This window comes from Parasteatoda tepidariorum, chromosome 1 (genome assembly GCF_982258835.1).
Source record: "Parasteatoda tepidariorum strain Cologne lab strain chromosome 1, Ptep-v5.0, whole genome shotgun sequence".
NCBI classification, from domain to species: Eukaryota; Metazoa; Arthropoda; class Arachnida; order Araneae; family Theridiidae; genus Parasteatoda; species Parasteatoda tepidariorum.
Window position 1 is genome coordinate 111,469,201 of NC_141755.1, and position 7,402 is coordinate 111,476,602.

At 33.3% G+C, this 7,402-nt stretch overlaps 1 long non-coding RNA gene across 1 annotated transcript; it reads right to left on the minus strand.

The window, feature by feature from the left end:
- Positions 1-3,956: 3,956 nt before the first annotated feature.
- LOC147816718 (uncharacterized) lies at positions 3,957-6,876 on the minus strand. The gene is made up of 3 exons (XR_015431359.1): positions 6,844-6,876; positions 4,201-4,343; positions 3,957-4,102 (listed from the first exon to the last, which is right to left on the minus strand). It is a non-coding gene; the product is annotated as an uncharacterized LOC147816718 (long non-coding RNA).
- Between the last annotated feature and the right edge of the window lie 526 nt (positions 6,877-7,402).

Consider the following 7,402-nt stretch of genomic DNA (forward strand, 5'->3'; position numbering starts at 1 on the left):
TTCTCTTTTCTTTCATCCACTTCTATTTCGAGATTCCCTCTCATTACATCTGATTCCATTCCACTTCTCGTTCCATTCCAAATCCTGTCAAAGAGAAAAAACATACCTTGCATTACACAACAATGTTAAATGATATAACATGGCTTGAATGATGCATGTATTCTAAATACATTTTACTATACCTGAAAAGAAATTTTACAGCAATCGGAAAACATTATTCTTTTTCTATCCTTTCATGGTGCTTCTCTTTTCCTTCATCCACTTCTATTTCGAGATTCATCTGATTCCATTCCACTTTTCGTTCCATTCCAAACCCTAACAAAGAGAAAACACATACCTTGCATTACACATCAATGTTAAATGACATAACATGGCTTGAATAATGCAAGTATTGTTAATACATTTTACAATACCTTTAAAGAAATTTTTCTGCTATCGGAAAACATTATTCTTTTTCCTTCCTTTCATGGTGTTTCTCTTTTCTTTCATCCACTTCTATTTCGAGATTCATCTGATTCCATTCCACTTCTCGTTCCATTCCAAACCCTATAAAAGAGAAAACACATACCTTGCATTACACATCAATGTTAAAAGATATAACTTGGCTTGAATGATGCAAGCATTGTAAAAACATTTTACAATACCTGAAAAGAAATTTTGCTGCAATCGGAAATCATTATTCTTTCTCCTTCCTTTCATGGTTCTTCTCTTTTCTTTCATCCACTTCTATTTCGAGATTCATCTGATTCCATTCCACTTCTCGTTCCATTCCAAACCCTATCAAAGAGAAAACACATATCTTGCATTACACATCAATGTTAAATGACAAAACATGGCTTGAATGATGCAAGTATTGTAAATACATTTTACAATACCTGAAAAGAAATTTTTCTGCAATCAAAAAATATTATTCTTTTTGCTTCCTTTCATGGTGCTTCTCTTTTCTTTCATCCACTTCTATTTCGAGATTCATCTGATTCCATTCCACTTCTCGTTCCATTCCAAACCCTATCAAAGAGAAAACTCATACCTTGCATTACACATCAATGTTAAATGACATAACATGGCTTGAATGATGCAAGTATTGTTAATACATTTTACAATACCTGAAAAGAAATTTTTTTGCAATCGGAAAACATTATTCTTTTTCCTTCCTTTGATGGTGTTTCTCTTTTCTTTCATCCACTTCTATTTCGAGATTCCTCTCATTACATCTGATTCCATTCCACTTCTCGTTCCATTCCAAACCCTATCAAAGAGAAAACACATACCTTGCATTACACATCAATGTTAAATGACATAACATGGCTTGAATGATGCAAGTATTGTTAATACATTTTACAATACCAGAAAAGAAATTTAGCTGCTATCGGAAAATATTATTCTTTTTGCTTCCTTTCATGGTGCTTCTCTTTTCTTTCATCCACTTCTATTTCGATATTCATCTGATTCCATTCCACTTCTCGTTCCATTCCAAACCCTATCAAAGAGAAAACACATACCTTGCATTACACATCAATGTTAAAAGATATAACATGGCTTGAATGATGCAAGCATTGTAAATACATTTTACAATACCTGAAAATAAATTTTGCTACAATCGGAAATCATTATTCTTTTTCCTTCCTTTCATGGTGCTTCTCTTTTCTTTCATCCTCTTCTATTTCGAGATTCATCTGATTCCATTCCACTTCTCTTTCCATTCCAAACCCTATCAAAGAGAAAACACATACCTTGCATTACACATCAATGTTAAATGATATAACATGGCTTGAATGATGCAAGTATTGTAAACACATTTTACAATTCCTTAAAAGAAATTTTGCTGCAATCGGAAAACATTCCTCTTTTCCCTTCCTTTCATGGTGTTTCTCTTTTCTTTCATCCACTTCTATTTCGAGAATCCTTTCATTACATCTGATTCCATTCCACTTCTCGTTCCATTCCAAACCCTATCAAAGAGAAAACGCATACCTTTCATTACACATCAATGTTAAATGATATAACATGGCTTGAATGATGCAAGTATTATAAATACATTTTACTATACCCGAAAAGAAATTTTTCTGCTATCGGAAAACATCATTCTTTTTCCTTCCTTTCATGGTGCTTCTCTTTTCTTTCATCCACTTCTATTTCGAGATTCCTCTCATTACATCTGATTCCATTCCACTTCTCGTTCCATTCCAAATCCTGTCAAAGAGAAAACACATACCTTGCATTACACAACAATGTTAAATGATATAACATGGCTTGAATGATGCATGTATTCTAAATACATTTTACGATACCTGAAAAGAAATTTTACAGCAATCGGAAAACATTCTTCTTTACCCTTCCTTTCATGGTGTTTCTCTTTTCTTTCATCCACTTCTATTTCGAGATTCCTTTCATTACATCTGATTCCATTCCACTTCTCGTTCCATTCCAAACCCTATCAAAGATAAAACGCATACCTTTCATTACACATCAATGTTAAATGATATAACATGGCTTGAATGATGCAAGTATTATAAATACATTTTACTATTCCCGAAAAGAAATTTTTCTGCTATCGGAAAACATCATTCTTTTTCCTTCCTTTCATGGTGCTTCTCTTTTCTTTCATCCACTTCTATTTCGAGATTCCTCTCATTACATCTGATTCCATTCCACTTCTTGTTCCTTTCCAAATCCTGTCAAAGAGAAAACACATACCTTGCATTACACAACAATGTTAAATGATATAACATGGCTTGAATGATGCATGTATTCTAAATACATTTTACAATACCTGAAAAGAAATTTTACAGCAATCGGAAAACATTCTTCTTTACCCTTCCTTTCATGGTGTTTCTCTTTTCTTTCATCCACTTCTATTTCGAACTACCTCTCATTACATCTGATCCCATTCCACTTCTCGTTCCATTCCAAACCCTATCAAAGAGAAAACACGTTCCTTTCATTACACATCAATGTTAAATGATATAACATGGCTTGAATGATGCATGTATTCTAAATACATTTTACAATACCTGAAATAAAAATTCTGCTGCAATCAGAAAACATTCTTTTTTTTCCTTCCTTTCATGGTGTTTCTCTTTTCTTTCATCCACTTCTATTTCGAGTTTCCTCTTATTACAACTGATTCCATTCCACTTCTCGTTCCATTCCAAACCCTATCAAAGAGAATACACATACCTTGCATTTCACTTCAATGTTAAATGATATAACAAGGCTTGAATGATGCAAGTATGGTAAATACATTTTACAATACCTGAAAAGAAATGTTTCTGCAATCGGAAAACATTACTCTTTTTCCTTCCTTTGATGGTGCTTCTCTTTTCTTTCATCCACTTCTATTTCGATATTCATCTGATTCCATTCCACTTCTCGTTCCATTCCAAACCCTATCAAAGAGAAAACACATACCTTGCATTACACATGAATGATAAAAGATATAACATGGCTTGCATGATGCAAGTATTGTAAATACATTTTACAATACCTGAAAAGAAATTTTGCTGCAAGCGGAAATCATTATTCTTTTTCCTTCCTTTCATGGCGCTTCTCTCTTCTTTCATCCTCTTCTATTTCGAGATTCATCTGATTCCATTCTACTCCTCGTTCCATTCCAAACCCTATCAAAGAGAATACACATACCTTGCATTACACATGAATGATAAAAGATATAACATGGCTTGCATGATGCAAGTATTGTAAATACATTTTACTATACCCGAAAGGAAATTTTTCTGCTATCGGAAAACATTATTCTTTTTCCTTCCCTTCATGGTGTTTCTCTTTTCTTTCATCCACTTCTATTTCGAGATTCCTCTCATTACATCTGATTCCATTCCACTTCTCGTTCCTTTCTAAATCCTGACATAGAGAAAACACATACCTTGCATTACATAGCAATGTTAAATGATATAACATGGCTTGAATGATGCATTTATTCTAAATACATTTTACAATACCTGAAAAGAAATTTTTCAGCAATCGGAAAACTTTCTTCTTTTCCCTTCCTTTTATGGTGTTTCTCTTTTCTTTCATCCACTTCTATTTCGAGATTCCTCTCATTACATCTGATTCCATTCCACTTCTCGTTCCATTCCGAACCCTATCAAAGAGAAAACACATACCTTGCATTGCACATTAAAGTTAAATGATATAACATGGCTTGAATGATGCAAGTATTGTAAATACATTTTACAATACCTGAAAAGAAATTTTTCAGCAATCGGAAAACTTTCTTCTTTTCCCTTCCTTTCATGGTGTTTCTCTATTCTTTCATCCACTTCTATTTCGAGATTCCTCTCATTACATCTGATTCCATTCCACTTCTCGTTCCATTCCAATCCCTACCAAAGAGAAAACACAAACCTTGCATTACACATCAAAGTTAAATGATATAACATGTCTTGAATGATGCAAGTATTGTAAATTCATTTTACAATACCTGAAAAGAAATTTTTCAGCAATCGGAAAACTTTCTTCTCTTCCCTTCCTTTCATGGTGTTTCTCTTTTCTTTCATCACCTTCTATTTCGAGATTCCTCTCATTACATCTGATTCCATTCCACTTCTCGTTCCATTCCGAACCCTATTAAAGAGAAAACACATACCGTGCATTACACATCAAAGTTAAATGATATAACATGGCTTGAATGATGCAAGTATTGTAAATACATTTTACAATACCTGAAAAGAAATTTTACAGCAATCGGAAAACTTTCTTCTCTTCCATTACTTTCATGGTGTTTCTCTTTTCTTTCATCCACTTCCATTTCGAGATTCCTCTCATTACATCTGATTCCATTCCACTTCTCGTTCCATTCCGAATCCTATCAAAGAGAAAACACATACCTTGCATTACACATCAAAGTTAAATGATATAACATGGCTTGAATGATGCAAGTATTGTAAATACATTTTGCAATACCTGAAAAGAAATTTTTCAGCAATCGGAAAATTTTTCTTCTTTTCCCTTCTTTTCATGTTGTTTCTCTTTTCTTTCATCCACTCCTATTTCGAGATTCCTCTCATTACATCTGATTCCATTCCACTTCTCGTTCCATTCCAATCCCTATCAAAGAGAAAACACATACCTTGCATTACACATCAAAGTTAAATGATATAACATGGCTTGAATGATGCAAGTATTGTAAATACATTTTACAATACCTGAAAAGAAATTTTTCAGCAATCGGAAAACTTTCTTCTTTTCCCTTCCTTTCATGGTGTTTCTCTTTTCTTTCATCCACTCCTATTTCGAGATTCCTCTCATTACATCTGATTCCATTCCACTTCTCGTTCCATTCCGAACCCTATCAAAGAGAAAACACATACCTTGCATTACAGATCAAAGTTAAATGATATAACATGGCTTGAATGATGCGAGTATTGTAAATACATTTTACAATACCTGAAAAGAAATTTTTCAGCAATCGGAAAACTTTCTTCTTTTCCCTTCCTTTCATGGTGTTTCTCTTTTCTTTCATCCACTCCTATTTCGAGATTCCTCTCATTACATCTGATTCCATTCCACTTCTCGTTCCATTCCAATCCCTATCAAAGAGAAAACACATACCTTGCATTACACATCAAAGTTAAATGATATAACATGGCTTGAATGATGCAAGTATTGTAAATACATTTTACAATACCTGAAAAGAAATTTTTCAGCAATCGGAAAACTTTCTTCTTTTCCCTTCTTTTCATGTTGTTTCTCTTTTCTTTCATCCACTCCTATTTCGAGATTCCTCTCATTACATCTGATTCCATTCCACTTCTCGTTCCATTCCGAACCCTATCAAAGAGAAAACACATACCTTGCATTACAGATCAAAGTTAAATGATATAACATGGCTTGAATGATGCGAGTATTGTAAATACATTTTACAATACCTGAAAAGAAACTTTTCAGCAATCGGAAAACTTTCTTCCTTTCTCTTCATTTCATGGTGTTTCTCTTTTCTTTCATCCACTTCTATTTCGAGATTCCTCTCATTACATCTGATTCCATTCCACTTCTCGTTCCATTCCGAATCCTATCTAAGAGAAAACACATACCTTGCATTACACATCAAAGTTAAATGATATAACATGGCTTGAATGATGCAAGTATTGAAAATACATTTTACAATACCTGAAAAGAAATTTTTCTGCAATCGGAAAACTTTCTTAATTTCTCTTCATTTCATGGTGTTTCTCTTTTCTTTCTTCCACTTCTATTACGAGTTTCCTCTTATTACAACTGATTCCATTCCACTTCTCGTTCCATTCCAAACCCTATCAAAGAGAATACACATACCTTGCATTTCACTTCAATGTTAAATGATATAACAAGGCTTGAATGATGCAAGTATGGTAAATACATTTTTTCAATACCTGAAAAGAAATTTTTCTGCAATCGGAAAACATTATTCTTTTTCCTTCATTTCATGGTGTTTCTCTTTTCTTTCATCCACTTCCATTTCGAAATTCCTCTCAGTACATCTGATTCCATTCCACTTCTCGTTCCATTCCAAACCTTATCAAAGAGAAAACACATACCTTGCATTACACATCAATTTTAAATGATATAACATGGCTGAAATGATGCAAGTATTGTAAATACATTTTACAATACCTGAAAAGAAATGTTTCTGCAATCGGAAAACATTACTCTTTTTCCTTCCTTTCATGGTGCTTCTCTTTTCTTTCATCCACTTCTATTTCGATATTCATCTGATTCCATTCCACTTCTCGCTCCATTCCAAACCCTATCAAAGAGAAAACACATACCTTGCATTACACATGAATGATAAAAGATATAACATGGCTTGCATGATGCAAGTATTGTAAATACATTTTACAATACCTGAAAAGAAATTTTACTGCAAACGGAAGTCATTATTCTTTTTCCTTCCTTTCATGGCGCTTCTCTTTTCTTTCATCCTCTTCTATTTCGAGATTCATCTGATTCCATTCCACTTCTCATTCCATTCCAATCCCTATCAAAGAGAAAACACATACCTTTCATTACACATCAATGTTAAATGATATAACATGGGTTGAATGATGCAAGTCTTGTAAATACATTTTACTATACCCGAAAGGAAATTTTTCTGCTATCGGAAAACATTATTCTTTTTCCTTCCCTTCATGGTGTTTCTCTTTTCTTTCATCCACTTCTATTTAGAGATTCCTCTCATTACATCTGATTCCATTCCACTTCTCGTTCCTTTCTAAATCCTGACATAGAGAAAACACATACCTTGCATTACATAGCAATGTTAAATGATATAACATGGCTTGAATGATGCAAGTATTGTAAATACATTTTACAATACCTGAAAAGAAATTTTTCAGCAATCGGAAAACTTTCTTCTTTTCCCTTCCTTTCATGGTGTTTCTCTTTTCTTTCATCCACTTCTATT